This window comes from Hyaena hyaena, unplaced genomic scaffold (genome assembly GCF_003009895.1).
Source record: "Hyaena hyaena isolate Hyena2069 unplaced genomic scaffold, ASM300989v1 scaffold_872, whole genome shotgun sequence".
Lineage (NCBI taxonomy): Eukaryota > Metazoa > Chordata > Mammalia > Carnivora > Hyaenidae > Hyaena > Hyaena hyaena.
The window spans coordinates 472,843-492,088 of record NW_024081506.1 but is presented as its reverse complement, the minus strand read 5'-3'; the positions used below and the strand labels follow the sequence as shown (position 1 = coordinate 492,088).

Here is a 19,246-nt window from a genome sequence, read left to right as displayed (position 1 = left end):
TGAAAAAATTAAATGAATATGCAAATTAATATGGTGTTATTGATAAACATGTCCAGAAATGATTAGTAAAATAATTTACTAATAATTAATGTTATTAACGGTGTTGAAACACAAAGATACAAAGGGGTTATTTGTATCTGAAAGTGTTCATTTAAAAATAAAAGATGTAAATCAAATACAATTACACATTAGCATTTATTTAATCTAAATGATGGTTAATGGGTTTTATTTTTTTCAGTTTTTTAAATGTTTGACATGTTTTTATAAAAAGATTATAACATTAATTATAGACTGTAATTTTCATAAAAATTAGCAATCTTTTTACCCAATTAGGATTAGGGTATTATGACTTACATTGTCTGTTTGCACATTATTTTTAACTTTTCTGTTTCATTATCTTTTAATTTATAAATAACATACAGAGTTGTAAATTATGACTTGAAATTCTTTTTCTTTTAATAGAAGAGTTTAAACACTTTTTTTGCACATACTTACATATTTATTCTGACTTCCATCAAATGGCATTTTATTTTTAGTTTCTTTTACATTTTTTGACATTCTTTCTGCTAGTAATAACATACTTTTCTAAAAATGGTCAGTTAACAAGGAACACATTCTGATTTAATTTCTGGTATTGCTTACTTTTTAAGATATTTTCATCCCAACTCTAATTGAAGGTGTTCACTTTTGCAGCTGGTCTCTAAGCTGGAATTCATCTTTATTATCTCCATACCCCCTGTTGTAGATTTTCCTACACTTAGTATGTCATCTAATCTAATTCACTTGCAAGGTGGGGTGATCCAGACCATTATGCCTGTTTTCACTGACCCTGTCACTCTGATAATGCAAATGGGCAGTTCCAGTCACATCATCACTAATTTCTTTGACTAGATACTCAATCTCAATGAGGATCACGTGGTAGGCAAAATGCTAAGGTGGCCTCCAAGATTCTTGTGGCCAACCTTAAACACACCCTGTATAATCCCTTCCCCTGATTGTGGGGATGGCCTGTGAAAGTGACAGGATTTCATCTCTCAGATTAGGCTGCAACACATGGAAAATATGAAGAGATTTTGCATGTGTGATTAAACTCCTAAGTCAGCCTGAGTTAATTAAAAGGAAGATTATCCTGGATGGGCCAGGATTAATTAGTAAAGGAGCTTAAAAGAGGGCCTGTGTTTCTTCCTGAAGGGAGAATGATTCTCCTACAGTCTTTGAAGAAGGAAGTTTCCCTGCTGTGAGCCAGCTGTCTTGATAGGCCTTGAAGGTGTCCTCTAGCAGACTTGAGTAACCCCAGTCCAACAGCCAGAAAGAAAATACAGGTATACTTCATTTACTGCACTTTATTTTGTTTTATAGCTACTGTGTGTGTGTGTGTGTGTGTGTGTGTGTTTTAACAAATTGAAGTTTTATTCTGCATTCTTCATCAAGCAAGCCTTTTGGCACCATTTTTTCCAAAAGTATTTACTCATTTTGTGACTCTGTGTCACATTTTGGTAATTCTTACAATATTTCAAACGTTTCAAACATTTCATATCATAGTATTATATTTTTGTGGTGATTTGTGATCAGTGATCATCGATGTTACTACCATAACATGGTAGTAACAAAAGTCACAAACCATGTCCACAAACCATGTCCATAAAGACTCAAGCTGAATCAATAGATGTTGTGTATCTTCTGACTGCAGATGTGGTCAAAATAGCAAAAGAACTGGAATTAGAAGGGAAGTTTGAAGATGTGACTGAATTGCTGCAATCTTACGATGAAACTTTAATGAATGGGGTGTTGCTTCTTACAGATGAATAAAGAAAGCAGTTTCTTGAGATGAGAACTACTCATGGTGAAGATCGTTGACATGACAACAAAATTTAGAATATTACAGAAACATAGTTGTTTAAGCAGCAGCAGGGTTTGAGAGGATTGACTACAAATTTGAAAGTTCTACTGCAGGTAAAATGCTATTAAAAACCATCCCATGCTACAGAGAAATCATTAGTGAAAGGAAGATTCAGTTGATGCAGCACACTTCCTCACTGTCTTACTTAAAGAAATTGCCACTGGGGCGCCTGGGTGGCTCAATGGGTTAAGCGTCCAACTTTTGGTTTCAGCTCAGGTCATCATCTCAGTCATGAGATGGAGCCCCATGTCGGGCTCCTCACAGCACTGAATGGGAAGCCTGCTTGGGATTCTCTCCCTCTGCCACTCCCTCACTGGTGTTTCTCTCTCTCTCTCTCTCTCTCCCCAACCCCTCTCTCTCAAAAAATGTCACAGCAAACCCAACCTTCGGCAACCCCCACCCTAGTCAGTCAGCGGCCATCAGTATTAAACCAAGACCTTTTACCAGCAAAACGATTACAACTAGCTGAAAGCTCAGCTTTATGGTTAATATTTTTAGAAATAAAGTGTTTTTAAATAAAGGTACATAATTTTTTTTAGAAATAATGCTTTTGCACACTTAATCGACTACAGTATCATGCACTGGGAAACCCAAAAAAATTTGACTCCCTTTATTGTGATATTTGCTTTTTGTGGTCGTCTGGAACCAAACGTACAGTTTGAGCTCTGAGGTACACCTGTGAAATCTCAGACTCACAGTCACAAAGAACTAAATTATGCCAACAACCTGATGGGCTCAGAAGAGGATCCTGAACTCCAGATGAAAATGCGGCCCCACTGACATCGTGATTTTTACCTTGTGAGAACCTGAGCAGAGAATCTAATTATACTGTGTCTGGATTTCTGATCTACAGCAATAGATAAGTGAGTGTTGTTTTAATCTGATAATTTGGTGATAACTTGCTGCACAGCATATAAAACTAATACAGATCATTAGCACAAAACAAGCTTCTTTTCCAATATCAGTTTATTCTCTGTTGAAGAAAATATTGCCCAAGGATTGAAGGATTTTTTTCTGGAAACTTTTTATTATTATGTCTTCAGAGACTGCTTTTGCCTGATTTTCTTCTTTCTTCACACAATGTTCTACCCATCTCTTACACTTACTTTTATCTTTCTTTTACAGATAAGGTTGATATCTCCTTATTAATTTATCTTTCAGGTCACTATTTTTATTCCTTTCCCATTTCAGATATTTAAGAGGACTCCCCAGACACCTGAGTGTGCATTCAAGTGAGATTTTTATTTAAATTGAAAGACATGGGGCGCCTGGGTGGCTCAGTCAGTTGAGCATCTGAATTTGGCTTAGGTCATGATCTCAGGGTTTGTGAATTCATGCCCCACATTGGGCTCTGTGCTGACAACTCAGACCCTGGAACTTGCTTGAGATTCTGTGTCTCCCCCTCTCTCTGCCCCTGTCATGATCATGCTCTGTCTCTCTCTGTCTCTTAATGATAAATAAACATTAAGAAAATTTGTTTTTAAAAAAGTGAAAGACACGCTGCTGTAGGAAAGAGAGAATGCAGTCGAGCTTTGAGATCTGAGGGACATTCACGGCATGAGCCTCCTCTTGAGCCTAATTTTTGCAAGCTGGGCTGTAATGAGTCCGAATCTTCAGAATGTAGTGAGGAATCTTGTTGGCTTTGAGAAAGTTCATTTAAAAAGCTCTCTGACTCTTCCAGTTCTCAAACCAGGTTTGTCAAACTGGCCAGAGTAGTTACAAAACATTAGTAAAGAAACTAACCAGTGTAACTAGAAAAGTCTCATATATTGAAGAGTACCTCAGAAATACCATTTCCCTTATCTTAGCCAATAGTAGATCCAACAAAACAACAATCTAACCAAAAAAAGCAGGCATCTAGCATCCTCAGAGATAAAGACAAAATTTTCCTGCTGAGCTTTAAATCAGTTCTGAACCTTATTAATTATTGCAGATGGCAGGTTGCTGTCTCTAGTCTTCTGCTAAACCCATCAATAATTAAATTTGGATTTATATTGTTTGTATAGTTTAGTGAACCCAAATCTTTGTTAAACTTTTCATCTTTTCTCCCTTTTAACCCACTTTCTCTATTTTCTTGACTGTATTACTAATGGCAATTTAAAATCTTTATCAGTTCTTATCAGCTCCATCTCTAACAGATCAGGTTTAATCAATTCTTGTTTCCCTTGAATTCTGGTTACTAGAACAAATTTTTTATCAAGTTTCACAGTTTTTGCATTGGTGCTTTCCAGTATAGTAAAAATTATAGGGAATCTGGCAGGTGATATTTCTGAAAATAAGATAATTATTTTTTAAAACATACTAGTGTGTCTTTCTAATTCTGTGCAGGATTGACATTTGGATTTATAAGTTCTATTATTTTTATATATTATTATTTTATCTCTTTTCTTCATAATTTCTCTTAAATTTTTAACCAAAGGTGTTTCAAACTCCTGGTCAAATTACTTTTTTGGATCCATTTTACCTCCCAGTCTTCAGGAATGGGCTCTATACTTTTGATGCCTTTGTTGTTTTTATTTATTTTTTACTTTTTTCTATTTTTAACTTTGTATTTAAAAATTATTATCAAAACAAATCAACGATCTTTTTTAAAAAACTCAATACAGTGATTACATGATGGGAAAGTGCATTCCTCGTCTTGCTCCGCCGCTCCCCAGGCCCTGCCCCCCTATCAGAGGCCCGAACCACGTTGAGCAGTTGGGTTCTGGACTGGCTACTGGTTGTCCTCCTAGAAGGACTTTCCAGCCTTCACCACTCTGCTCTGTCCCCTGGGAGGCTGATCTACACAGATGGTGTCCCGAGGACTTCCTTAGCCGGGCTTTCAGTTGGTCCTTGGCCATCTTTTCAGTGGGGGATATAACCATTATTTACCCTGCCCACCATTCCTGCAGCCCTTGGTTTCTATAGGAGTCCCTCTGGGGACTGCACTCTGTTTTTAAAAATATATATATATTTTATTGTCAAGTTAGCTAACGTACAGTATGCAGTGTGCCCTTGGCTTCAGGAGTAGATTCCCATGATTCATCACTTACATACTATGCCCACTGCTCATCCCAACAAGTGCCTTCCTCAATGCACATCACCCATTTTCCCCTCACCCCTGCTCCCATAAACTCTCAGTTTGTTCTTTGTATTTAAGAGTCTCTTATGGCTTGCCTCCTCTCTGTTTGTGACTATTTTTCTCCTTCCCTTCCCCCATGGTTTTCTATTAAGTTTCTCAAATTCCACATATGAGTGAAATATATGATACCTGCCTCTCTCTGACTGACTCATTTCACTCAGCATAATACCCTCCAGTTCCATCCATGTTGTTGCAAATGCCAATGTTTATAACAGTGCTATCAACAATAGCCAAATTATGGAAAGAGTCAAATGTCCATTGACTGATGAATAATAAAGAAGATGTGGTTTATATATACAATGGAATACTATTTGCCAATGAGAAAGGCAAATAGTCTTTTTTATTTTTATATGAATATTAAGCATTGGGCATGGAAAAAGTAAGAGAAATTTTGAGGCCCTGGATAATGTTAATTTCCTCTAGTGTTGATTTCTTTGCTTTTGCCAAACAATTGTAAAGTTGGAATACCTGAAGACAATCTATAATTAAGCTCATTGTGAAGACTGGCACACTTCAGATATACCTTTAATAAGATGTAAGCTTAGAATCTGAGGTGTTAGTTCTCTTCTTTCTTATTGGGCACTGAAGTCCAATTTTACATTCTCTGCGAGCTTCATAAAAATAATGACAGCACTTTTCACTTTCTCGTCAACATTGATGTCATTCTCAAATTGTATATCTACAGGGGAAAGGGCAACAATAATTTGACAACAAAATTATTTCTCTAGTTATCCCTTCTGTCTTACATTTTAGCTTCACAAATTTCTATTTTCTTATTAGCTCACCAGCACTTTTATGCATATTTATAAATATTTTTATCTCAATTTTTTATTTACTATGGATGGGCATGCTATAAAATAAGCTAGACTTTCATTTATAAAAGGATGACTAGATTATCAATTAGTTTTGAGATTATAATATATTATTTATGATACATAGTTAGAACCTAAAAATAGAGGAAAGAAGTACAGAAATGTATTTGAAGAAACATATGAAGAAATGGCCAAAAATTTCCAAAGTATACAAACCAAATGGACAGGAATAACAAGGATTACCCCAAAACTTCCTACTGTAAATCATTGAAATGCACAGCTGATTCTATAAAGTGTATAGAAGAGCTCTTGGGCTGCCTGGGTGGCTCACTTTGTTGAGTATCGTACTTGATTTTGGCTCATGATCAGGTCATGATCCCCAGGTCATGGGATTGAGCCCTGCATCAAGTTCTGTGCTATGCACAGAGCCTGCTTAAGATTTTAAGATTTTCACTTTCTCTCCTTCTGGCTCTCTCTGCCTTTCTTTCTCTCTCCCTCTCTTTCTCAATTAAAAAAAAAAAAAAAGCCTCTTGAAAACAGCCAAATTTAAAAAAATGACACTTTACATAGAGATAAAAATAATACATCTGGTGGTGAACTCCTAATTAGAAATAATGGAGCCCAGAAGAAAATCGAAATAATTTATTTTTGAACTCTGTAAAGGAATAAAAAGAATTGTCAGCTTAGAATTCTGTGTCATGCTAAAATATCTTTAAAATATGAAGATGAATGGGGCGCCTGGGTGGCTTAGTCGGTTTAAGGGTCGGACTTTTGCTTAGGTCATGATCTCGCGGTTCGTGGGTTCAAGCCCCGTGTCGGGCTCTGTGCTGACAGCTAGTTCAGAGCCTGGAGCCTGTTTCAGAGTCTGTGACTCCCTCTCTCTCTGATCCTCCCCTGCTCATGCTGTCTCTCTCTCTCCTAGAAATAAATTAAAAAAATAAAATACGAAGATGAAGTAATGCCATTTTTGATCAATTAAAATTGAAAAAAATTTTTTTGACAGCAAACCTATGCCATAAGGCTTAACAAAGGAAATTCTTCATGATTAAAAAAATTGGCATAAATGAAAACGTGTGTCATCAGAATGAAAGAAGAGCATTATAAGTAGTAAATATGTGGCTGTACATAAAAGATAACATATATTTTTTCTTTCTTTAAAAGTTATATGAATTCAATGAGAAAGTTCTAAAATTGTATTTTGGCATTTATATCAAACAAACATTAAATATAAATAGACTGAAAGTTAAGTATACAAATTTTACTAGAACTACCACTAAAATTTAATACAAAATTCATAGTTCAAAAGTCAAGAAATAAATTTTTAAAAATATTGGTTTGAGGGGCGCCTGGGTGGCTTAGTCGGTTAAGCGTCCGACTTTCGCCTAGGTCATGATCTCACGGTTCGTGGGTTCCAGCCCCACGTCGGGCTCTGTGCTGACAGTCAGCTCAGAGCCTAGAGCCTGTTTCCAGTTCTGTGTCTCCCTCTCTCTGACCCTCCCCTGCTCACGCTGTCTCTCTCTCTCTCTCTCAGAAATAAATAAAACATTAAAAAAAAAATATTAAAAAAATATTGGTTTGAGGCTAAAGAAACCCAGAAATGAAGATAAGGTGATCTTAAAGTAGATGGGTCAAATAAAAACAACTGACAAAATATTGGAAAAAATAACAGTATCAATTTTTACTTACAAATAGGTTAATCTCTGCAAATAAGACCAGAGGTGTTTAGACTTGGGAAAAAAATACCAAGAGCCAAGTATATGATGTCAATAATAGACACTTGAAATATAAAATTACACAGAGGTTGATGCAAAAAAGCACAAAACTCAAAAAGCATCAGACAGTACTACTGTGAAACAAAGGCAAACCCACAGTAGTATTTGTTTATGTTAACACACTCTTCTGGAAACTAATTTTTAAAATAACAACAGAATTATTAAACAAATAAAAAATCTGGACACTCAGATGACTTTATTCAGTTGAGGTACTGAACACTAAATTCAAGAACTAGAATAAAATCACTTCAAGTCCATGTGATATGCTCACTAAGTTAAATGACATACTGTGTCAAGAAGTAAATCACAACTTATAATAACATTAAAATCTTATAAAGTGTTCTCTATTTACGAAATAATTAAATTTGTAATCAATAACAAGAAGACATTTAGAAAATCCCCACTTGATTTTAAATTAAATGACACTTGTAAACGATACTGAGTCAAAGATAATAAGCATGAGAGGAATTAGAAAATGTGTCAAATTGAATGATAATAAAATCACGACACATACACACACAAACATTGTGGTATGCTGCCAGCACAGTGCTTAGAAATAAATGTATAGCTATAAATACATTGAGTCATTGAATGAAAATGATTCTTTTACTCTTTGTCTCCTAAACATATACTATGTGTATTGTAGATCTTTTTTGGTTAAAATTCATATTAAATAATGCAATTTCAATCATCTGTATTTTATTTCAAAATGCTACAAGATAGGCTTTTTCATTATTAAACTTGTTTTTAATGAATTTTGGCAGTCTGTATCTTAAATTAGTGCTGTGCAGAGGAGATAAGGAAAGGGTCTCTCTCATAAGCACAGAATCAAAGAATGAGTGTTCCTCCCCGTTTTGCTGACCGTGGCTCCTCTGGTGCCTTCATATCATGTACTCCAGATCAGGGATTTGGGGACAAGAGATTTGTTCAGCACAATTACCTCTAGTAGATAGTGCTACTTAGCTGTGCTGGGCTGTAGTTTGCAATAAATAATAAATAATAGACAAAACCTCAATACAGCTGAACAGCTGTCGCCACAGCTAACAGTGGAGCAAATCATGAGGTCAGACAAGAAATATAACTGGGTAGCACACACATACCCAGCTGCCAGGGCTAACAGAGCACATATCTTCACATCTGCAGGACTGTAGCTGCCAAGCCTTTCCCATAAGCAGCTTTGTGTATTGACTTCAGTCAGGCCGGGTAGAAACAGAAATAAAATTTTGCATATTCAACACTGTTAGAATGAAGGGTGTATCAAGTTAATGTTGAAATTGTGAATGAACGGCTATGATTTTATTTTTTTTCGAAGAAGAAATATACTCTTAAAAGATTTAAGTTCTTTTGGTTAAAGACTATGTCTATTTTTTGTTTTTACTATCTAAAAATTGTAATAATCATTTAATTTCATTAAACTTACAAAGTCTAATGGTTCATTGTGTTCCATTATAGTTTCACATGGAAGCTGAACTATTTCATTAACAGATATATTTTACTGAAAATTATTTCCTGAATTGAGAGACTTTGATACTCTTTTCGATTCTTTATCAAATTTATCGCCTAACTAAAACATTCTTTGGTGTCATATTACTTGTCATTGCTGGTGTAACATTTCTGTTACATCGCTAAGTAAAAGGATAACACTCTCGTGGTTGGCACAAGAGAAAATTTGTTACATGAAAAGAAATCACAGACCCTAGTGAAAGATAAAATTTCTTAACATATTTGATGCCCATCCAAGTGTGAGATCATAGAGGTATACTTTTTATTTGGTATATTCTCTAGGTCAAACAGATGCCAAAGAGGTGATTAAATTGATGAATTCAAGGAGCAACTACCCACCCATTTCAGACGGGCTTGTGACCACACATGACATTTATAGATGCTGGCTGCATGTCTGCCACTCTAAATGGGCCAATACAGTCAAGGGGGGGGAGGGGAGGTTTGTGCACATATAGGTGTTTGCTGAGAGCCAGAATGCATTGAAAATCAAATGGCAAGGACTAAAACTGGCCTGAGATTTTTGTTCTACCGCCTTTTTAAATGAGAAGATACATTCGCTATTATATTCATATTATTAAGACAAATGAAGATTTTGAAATTCTACAATTAGAAGCTATTTGAAGGTGCTATCAACTGCTGTGAAAATGAATATCCCTAGTATAGAGATACCCTGTGAACCCATTTCCTACTTTTAATAACCCATTGAATCAAACGACTATTCTTTGTTGTGTTCTGATCAAATTTCTGTTTATGATGTGGATCTTTATGTAAATTGTCCTAGGGAAATAGTATGCTTCTATCTTCTTATTGTTCCTTTGGAAAATCATAGTTTTCACTATAAATGAATATACTAAAATGCTGTTTAATACATCAGTTTCTTATGAATTATTTACCTACCGTTGTCTTTCATGTGTTCTCTAAAATGACTTTAGTGCCTGAAAACATGGAGTATATTTATGAGTATGTTTAGATACCAGTATAACCCAACTCAAACTGAGAGGCCTTTTCTCTATCATCTGTCTGCTTATCAGTTGGTAATTCCCACACATTGTTCCACAAACCTTTCTCTGTAAGAATCTCAACTTTAGTGCATACCCAGTTTGTCAGCTTTGAATAGATAAGGAGATACAATAATGTGCCAAAAAGAAACCAACTTGAAACTTACAGACACTAAGAGAAACTTATGGAAGAATATTTTTTAAAGTGTAAACACATAAGAAATGTAATATTTAATGTTGTTCTGAATCTGTTTTTCATAATCCACTGCTTATAGATATCTGAGAAAATTATCTATTATCTTTGAAGCCATTTTTCAGTTGGAATTTTTAATAAATTTTCTTTTCTTTTTTAAATTTTTTTAAATGTTTCATTTATTTCTGAGAGGGGGAGAGACAGCATGACAGGGGAGGCACAGAGAGAGAGGGAGATACAGACTCTGAAATAGGCTGCAGGCTCTGAGCTAGCTGTCAGCACAGAGCCCAATGCGGGGCTCTGAACCCATGAACCGTGAGATAATGACCTGAGCCGATGTCAGACCTTAACCGACCGAGCCACCCAGGCGCCCCTAACTTTGCTTTTCTTAATTTTAGGCACTCTACTGTGTATACACTGGTGTTTCAGTGTTGTTTGATTTTGAGGAAATGCCTTCTGTGAAACTCCTGATAAAATTTTTCACCCATTTTTCTGTCTATATATTTTATTGATATCTCCATATATAAATTGTTCTGCTTTTCCTAGGTCCTGGAGATGTAAAGTTAGGTGTGTGTGATTTTTCTTTCTTTTTTTAAGGTAGTAGACATTTATCATTATAAACTTTTTCCCTTCGACCTGCTTTTGTTATATCCTATAAATTTTGGTATGTTGTTTTTCATTTTCATTTGCTTTGAGATTTTTCTTTAATTTTTTTCTTATGGTTTCTTCTTTGACCTATTAGTTGTTCAGCAGTGTTTCATTTCCACACAGTAGTGAATTTTCTGGTTTTCCTTCTGCTGTTGTTTTCTAGTTTCACACCATTGTGCTCAGAAAAGATACTTAGGTCAGCCTTCTTACATTTGCTAAAATTTGTTTGGGGACCTGACATGTGATCCATCCTAGAAAGTGTCTCATGTGCACGTGAGAGGAATGTGTATTCTGCCTCTGTTGCGTGGGATGTTCTATATATCTGGTAGGTACATAGGAACTTTGAAATATAATTCAAGTCAGTTTTTCCTTGTTGATTTTCTCTCTGGATGATCAATCCATTTTTAAAGGTAGGGGTATTAGGGATATCCCTAATATTATTGTATTGCTCTCTATTTCTTTCCTTTAGTATTTGCTTAATATAGTTAGGTGCTCCAATATTAAGTGTATATATATTTACAATTGTTATATCCTCTTGATGAATTGACCCCTTTATCATTAATTAATAGCCTTCTTCATCTCTTACAGTTTTTGACTTAAAGTCTACTTTTTCTGATATAAATATATGTACTCCTGTTTCTTCTCATGTATTATTTTTCTTATTTCAGTTAGTTGTTCATAAGTGTTTCCTTATAGTTCACTGAATTTCTTTAAGTGGATTACTTGGAATTCTTTGTCATACAAGTGATAAGTATCCATTTCTTTAAGGTCAATCATTGGAGTTTTATTAGTTTTCTTTGGTGGTATCATATTTCCTTGACTAATCATGATCCCTATGGCTTTGTGTTGGTGTCTCTACTGTCAAGGAAGTAGACTTTTCTAGTCTTTATATACTGGATTTGATAGATAAACTCTTTATCAGACAGCTCATCAAGAGGTTGAATGGGCCATTTTTTGGTGTTCATGGGTGGGCTTGTTGCTCAAATCCTTGTGTAGACCAGTCTGGTGCCTGGGTCAGCAGATGGGCAGGCCTGGTGCTTAAATACATGGAGACCACCCTGGTGCCTGGGCCTGTGAGGACAGACTTGGCCCTAGGGACCACTGAAGTAGGCTTGGCATCTGAGTTTATGGAAGCGCTTCAGTAATGGAATAGGTAGGCCAGGCCCTGGGTTCATGGGAGCCCCCTGGGAGCCTGGTACCATGGAGTTATAGGGGGCATACTAGCTCTCACTTCACTTTCTGTTTCTCTTAGGGTGAATCTCTTTCTCTCTTGGCACTAGGCTGCCTGGACTTGGGGAAGTGGTGATGGGGGGAATGTGAATATCTTTTTTACCCTTCTTGGTGTGTCTTTTTTGTGTGTGTGTGTGTGTGCTTCATTCTGGTGATGTAATGACTCACCTGGAATTCTTAGCTCTTGTGAAGGCATTTTTGGTTGTGGATAGTTATTCAAATTAATGTTTCTAAGAGGAACTAGTGCTAACTTCACTCAAATTAAATAATTTAAATGTATTTGAAATAATATGCCATTTACTTTGTGATTAATTATTTTTATGTCTTTATTATTCAAGATCATGAAGACGTTTTACATCTCTTTCTGAAGACAGAAAGGATATACCTAAGAAGAAAGGGTAAAGCTGAAGAAATGAGGTAATACATTTAATTAATACAAAGTAGAATTTGGAAGTATTAATTTACTCATGAAGAAGAAATCTGAAAACATCTTACTGTTTTCCTCTCAATTTAGGAATACATTTACCAAACATTTCAGATGATCATACTTATGTATCAATGTATATTTTTTTATGGAATGTTTAAACTAATAGTTTATCATATATAAAAAATGTATTACTTTTCTTTTCTTTTCTAACTGCTAGAATGCATTGCTTAGTTATTGAGGAAAATAGGAAGTGTATCTGATAGTTCAAGTTCAAACTATGACTTTTACTTTAATGTAGCAGATATCAATTCTAAGTAATATTGTTATTTGAACTCTATGAATTTTACTTCAATTATTTTTTCAAATAATTCTATTAATATAATCATAAATGACATCTTTTCATGTTGTCCAGGTTCAATTCCTTTTGCCCATGAAATAAAGACTCACTTTATTTTGTCCTTGGCTAATCCATAGATATTAAATTCACTTGGTGGAAACTTATTATGAAACATTTCACAAAATACTCTCTCCTTTGAACTATGAGCCTAATTACCATGTGAATATGGAGACTGTGAAACATATATGTAGCAAGTTTCAAAACTTCTTGTATCTTTTATTACTATGTTTACCAATTTTTTACTACCTTTCCTTTCCTTTGTACCTCTCAGAGCCACGGAGCCATAGAATTGTATGATATGAAGAGAAGAAAAAATACATTTAAATAATAAGACTTGTTCTTTAAATCTGTATTAAATTAATTTTGTTGGATATATGTTTATCAAAAGACAAGTTAGCAAAATATTGTGCCAGATATTGTTCTGAAAGTAATTTATGGAAATGCCTTACAATTAAAAGATGAACATATTGATTTAATTGAGTCAAGAATAGAGTTTTAAAAATTTTGAAACAATAAACTGTTTTTATTAAGATAAATGGAAGAGAGAGCTTGTGCTTGAAACCAAGATCTGTTATTCACTGCTTACAAGATGCTGAATATTATTTAAAATCTTTAGTGCTCATTTTTCCTTTTAAGCTCTTTATAAAAATATACAAAAAATAAAATAAGATAAAACCAGAGAGGGAGGAAAACCATAAAAGACTCTTAACTATAGAAAACAAACTGAGGGTTCCTGCAAGAGAGGTGGGCAGGGTACGGACTAAAAGGGTGATGGATATTGTTGGGTTGAGCACTGGGTGTTATATGTTAGTGATGCATCACTAAATTCTACTCCTGAAACCAATACTATGCTATATGTTAACTAACTTGAATTTAAATAGTATATTGGAAAGTAAAGGAAAAAAAGGCTGTGTGTGTGTGTGTGTGTGTGTGTGTGTGTGTGTGTGTGTGAGAGAGAGAGAGAGAGAGAGAGAGAGAGAGAGAGAGATAACCTGTGGAAATGAGTATAAATGAATATAATTAGACCTCATATAATCATATTGATATATAAATGTACCTGTAGCCCTGGTATATATGCAAATATACAAGCACCGCAAGTTTCTCTATTGTTGCTTTTTTAATGTTAATAATAAATGGCCATTGAAAAGTTCAAATAGTTACATGTTGGAAAACTGAAGATGACTTTTCATGTTGATTTTAAAAATATAGTTGTAAAATCTATGCCCAAAAGCTGTTTTGATTATCAAATGAGACAACTTTGAAAGCACCTTTTACACTGCTGTGTATGACCTGTTTTAATTGAATTCTTATATACAGGCATTATATACAAAATTCGAGTTAGGTTCAAGATAGATAGATGATTGATGATAGATAGATAAAGATAGATACAAAGACAATGTGAAGAAGTTGATAAAAAAGAGTAAAAGGGGAAAAAAGAAAAATTATAGAGCTATAGAAATCTGAACAAAAGTCTAGACCAGCAGCCTTAATTTACAGTATGAGCTACAGGTGACAAGTATTTCAGAAAGATAGCTATTAGTACTTGAAAAGCCTATCTATTGACTTTTAATATTACAAACTAGAGTTGAATTACTGGCTAGCTGTAACTTCTAATGAAGAACATCACTATAACAATCTAAAAGAGCAGAACATTACTTAAGAAATTCTGACATTTTGAGGCACCTGGGTGGCTCAGTCGGTTAAGCGTCTGACTTAGCTCAGACCGTGATCTTAAGGTTTGTGGGTTCAGCCCTGCATCAGGTTCAGTGCTGACAGCTCAGAGCCTGGAGCCTGCTTCAGATTCTGTGTGTGTCTCTCTCTCTGCCAGTCCCCCACTAGCACTCTGTCTCTGTCTCTCTTTCTGTCTCTCTCTGTCAAAAATAAAGATTAAAAAATTATTTTAAAAAAGGAAATTCTGACATCTCTTTAAAAATTGAGAAAGTAAAGAATAGTACTGATAAGCATTAGTATAAACAAAAATAAAACAAAACAAGATTTTAGATCAGCAGATCACTTTATAGGAAATAATAGCAATGAGATTCCTATGGTTCTGATGTTGTTTTACCACATTCATATATGTAAAATAATATCTCTAAAAATCTGGGCACTATCACTAATTTTAGGTTTCTATGGATGACTTGAGGCTCTCACTTACCGTTACTTTTATTTCTTCAAATTTAAGTGATCTGGGGTGCCTGGGTGGCTCAGTCGGTTAAAACGACCGACTTTGGCTCAGGTCATGATCTCATGGTTCATGGGTTCAGAGCCCCGCATCGGGCTCTGTGCTGAAAGCTAGCTCACAGCCTAGCGCCTGCTTCAGATTCTGTGTCTCCCTCTCTCTCTGACTCTCCCCTGCTCATGCTGTCTCTATCTCTCAAAAATAAATAAAACATTAAATTTTTTTTTAATTTGAGTGATCTAATTTTAGATAAATGACAAAACTTACAGCAGACTTTAGATATTCTTTGGTTGTGGTGATTTGAGTTTTTTTGTTTGTTTTTTTTTTTGTTTTGTTTTGTTTATTTCAAATATTTGCTTTTTTATTTTTATTTTTATTTTTTAATATAATTTATTGTGAAATTGGCTGACATATAGTGTGTAAAATGTGCTCTTGGTTCCTGGGGTAAATTCCTGTGGTTCATCGCTTACATACAACATGTAGTGCTCATCCCAACAAGTGCCCTCAATGCCCATCATCACCCATTTTCCCCTCTCTCCCACCTCCCCATCCGCCTTCAGTTTGTCCTCTGTATTTAAGAGTCTCTTATGGTTTACATCCCTCCCTCTTTGTAACTATTTTTTCCCTTTCCCTTTCCCTTCCCCCATGGTTTTCTGTTAAGTTTCTCAAGATCCACATAGGAGTGAAAACATGTGATATCTGTCCTTCTTTGACTGACTTATTTCTCTCAGCATAATACCTTTCAGTTCCATCCACTTGCTGCAAATGGCATAATTTCACTCTTTACATAGCCAAGTAGTATTCCATTATATATAAAAACCACATCTTCTTTATCCATTCATCAGTTGATGGACATTGGCTCTTTCCATAATTTGACTAGTGTTGAAAGTGGTGCTATAAACATTGGTGTACATGGGCCCCTATGAATCAGCATGCCTGTACCCCTTGGGTAAATTCCTAGCAGTGCTACTGCTGGATTGTAGGGTGGTTGTGTTTTTAATTTTTTGAGGAACCTCCACACTATTTTCCAGAGCAGCAGCACCAGTTTGCATTCCCACCAACAGTGCAAGAGGGTTTGTGTTTCATCTCATCCTCTCCAGCATCTGTAGTTTCCTGAGTTGTTCATTTTAGCCATTCTGACCAGTATGAAGTGAAATCTCAGTGTGGCTTTGATTTGTATTTTCCTGATGATGACTGACATTGAGCATCATTTCATGTGTTTGTTGGCCATCTGAATGTCTTTGAAAAAGTGTCTATTCATGTCTTCTGCCCATTTCTTCATAGGATTATTTTTTTTAGATGTAGATTGCTTGATATATATACATAGAAAATCTACTTGAGGGAAAAGTAACATAGTTTTTCTATGCAATATTTATTGTTTCATTAAAATTTTGTAGTAAATAAATACTGTTTAACATGAGCGAATACATCTAAATACCCAGATATTTTTTAACTTTTTTATTTTGTCTCATAAAAATGTGTTAATGTGAATAATACTGTGCCAGATTTAAGAATGCTACTAAGGTGTCGTTATTTTTTAGGATTTTCTTTTCAACTGCAAGATACGTGATCCTTGTAAAGTCCAGTTGTTTACAGTGAGAGAAAAATAGTTTGAGTGTTTGTGTGAAGAACTTCTGCAGCACTTCAAGTTTGATTTCAAATATCCGACAACCACTTAATACTTTCCACGTAGCACCTCGTTTCATCAGGCATAATTCTAATTCCGATTCCTGTGTTCCCACAGTCAAGGGAAGTTTTGTAAAGTAATGGAATCTGGAAGGATTTGTGGGAGTTATATAAGGTGTTACAAAAGTGTGAGAGTGTAAGAGACTGTGATAAGTCCAAAACCTGTGGAAGGATTTGGGTTTTTTGGTTTTTTTTAAATATAATTTATTGTCAAGTTAGCTAACATGCCATGTATACAGTGTGCTCTTGGCTTTGGGAGTAGATTCCCATGATTCACCACTTACATACAACACCCAGTGCTCATCCCAACAAGTGCCCTCCTCAATGCCCATCACCAATTTACCTCCTACCCCCCCGCACCCAATCAACCATCAGTTTTCCTGTATTTAAGAGTCCCTCATGGTTTGCTTCCCTTCTGTTTATAACTCTTGTTTCCCCTTCCCTTTCCCCATAGTCTTCTGTTAAGTTTCTCAAGATCCACATATGAGTGAATATATGTGATATCTTTCTCTGACTGACTTATTTCACTTAGCATAATACTCTCCAGTTCTATCCATGTTATTCTAAATGGCAAGATTTCACTCTTTCCATAGCCAAGTAGTATTCCATTGTATATATAAACCACATCTTCTTTATCCATTCATCAGTTGATAGACATTTGGCTCTTTCCATAATTTGACTAGTGTTGAAAGTGGTGCTATAAACATTGGGGTACACCCACCCTTATGTGTAGAAGGGTTTCAATAAGATTTAAGCATAAGCTACATGGAAGAGTCTACTGAGACAATGAGAGCACAGTTAAACAACAACAAACAATCATGAAGAGCCATGTACACTGAGGCAAGGAATTTAAATTTTATTTTAAAGGCACTGTAGAATTAGATCATGTAAGCAAAATGGTTGGCTTTCTGTGTTACAAAGATTGCCATATTAGAAATATAGAGTGTATTTAGAAAGAGGAAAGGACAATCTGGAGGTTAACATAGCCTCTGAGAATGACATTTGTGACATTAGTCTAAATTAGGGGTGTGAGGTGCGCCTGGGTGGCTCGGTGGGTTGGCTGAGCATCTGAGTCTTGATTGCAGTTCAAGTCATGATCTCAGGGTCTTGGGTTGAGTATGCATTAGGCTCTTTCTTCTTCTCCCCCTGCCCACGCTCCCATGTTACTTGTGCACTCTCTCTCTCTCTCTCAAAACAAACAAACAAAGAAACAAACAAATAAGAGGTGTGAAACTTAGCATGGAAAGGAGGGGCATATTTTATGAAGCACAAGCTCATACTGTAGCTATCATGTCTAAGAATGACTTCTTTTCCTTTTATTGACTAATAGCCACAAAATATTTTGTTCTCGGATGTGTTAATGAATTTCTTAGTGATCTGTAAGAGTTTTGGCAATCCTAAATTAAGTTTAGGGGAACTACTTGTTGTTGAGAGTGTATTCATTTGTGAGGGTGTGTTTTTAGTGACAACTTGGATGAATTGTTTAGTGGATAAAAAGTAATCAGGGGCACCTGCGTGGCTCAGTCAGTTAAGTGTCCAACTTCAGCTCGGGTCATGATCTCGCAGTCCGTGGGTTCGAGCTCCACATCAGGCTCTGTGCTGCCAGCTCAGAGCCTAGAGCCTGCTTCAGATGCCATGTCTCCCACTCTCTCTGCCCCTCCCCCACTTACTCTCTGTCTCTCAAAATAAAATAAAAACATAAAAATTTTTTAAAAAATAATCAGCACGTGAGGCACTGGGAACTGTAGCTAATATACCTGCTACAAGGTACATGTATGTGGAAACCCTTATCCCATGACTGTCTGAAAATTGCCACTTGATAAATGTAACTTTCCTTCCATCCCTCTTTCTTTCCCTCTTCTACTCTTATTAGAATCTGCAAATGCCTAAATCTGCTGAATTACATTAAAAGGAAATAATGCTTTTTTTAGAGGATTCTTGGCTGCATATTTTTACTGTTCATCACATTGAAGATCTCCTGCCATTCCTCTCTGGCCTGCCAAGTTTTAGTAGATACGTCTGTCACCACTCTGATAGGTTTCCCTTTGTATGTTAGGGCCCTTTTCTCCCTAGTTGCTTTCAAAATTCTCTCTTTGTCCTTGTATTTTGCCATTTTTACTATGATATGTCGTGCAGAAGATCGATTCAAGTTACGTCTGAGGGGAGTCCTCTGAGCCTCTTGTATTTGCACATTTACTTCCTTCCCCAGGTCGGGGAAGTTCTCTGCTATAGCTGGGCTTGAAAAAAACATACGGGATATCAAAGAAACTATGGATACAGACAGAATGGAAAATAAAAATAGGCATGAAGAATTTAAAAATGCGATAAATGAGATACATAATAAATTAGAGGCCTCCAATGCACGGATTGAAGAGGCAGA

General features: G+C 35.6%; 1 long non-coding RNA gene across 1 annotated transcript in view; it reads left to right on the top strand.

Annotated features, from left to right (window-relative positions):
- The first annotated feature begins 1,445 nt into the window (after positions 1 to 1,445).
- Positions 1,446 to 19,246, top strand: part of LOC120222411 — a 23,506-nt gene continuing 5,705 nt past the window's right edge. Inside the window, exons 1-2 of the long non-coding RNA XR_005526034.1 lie at positions 1,446 to 1,519; positions 11,311 to 11,319. This is a non-coding gene — a long non-coding RNA (uncharacterized LOC120222411). The remainder of the gene's footprint in view (positions 1,520 to 11,310; positions 11,320 to 19,246) is intronic.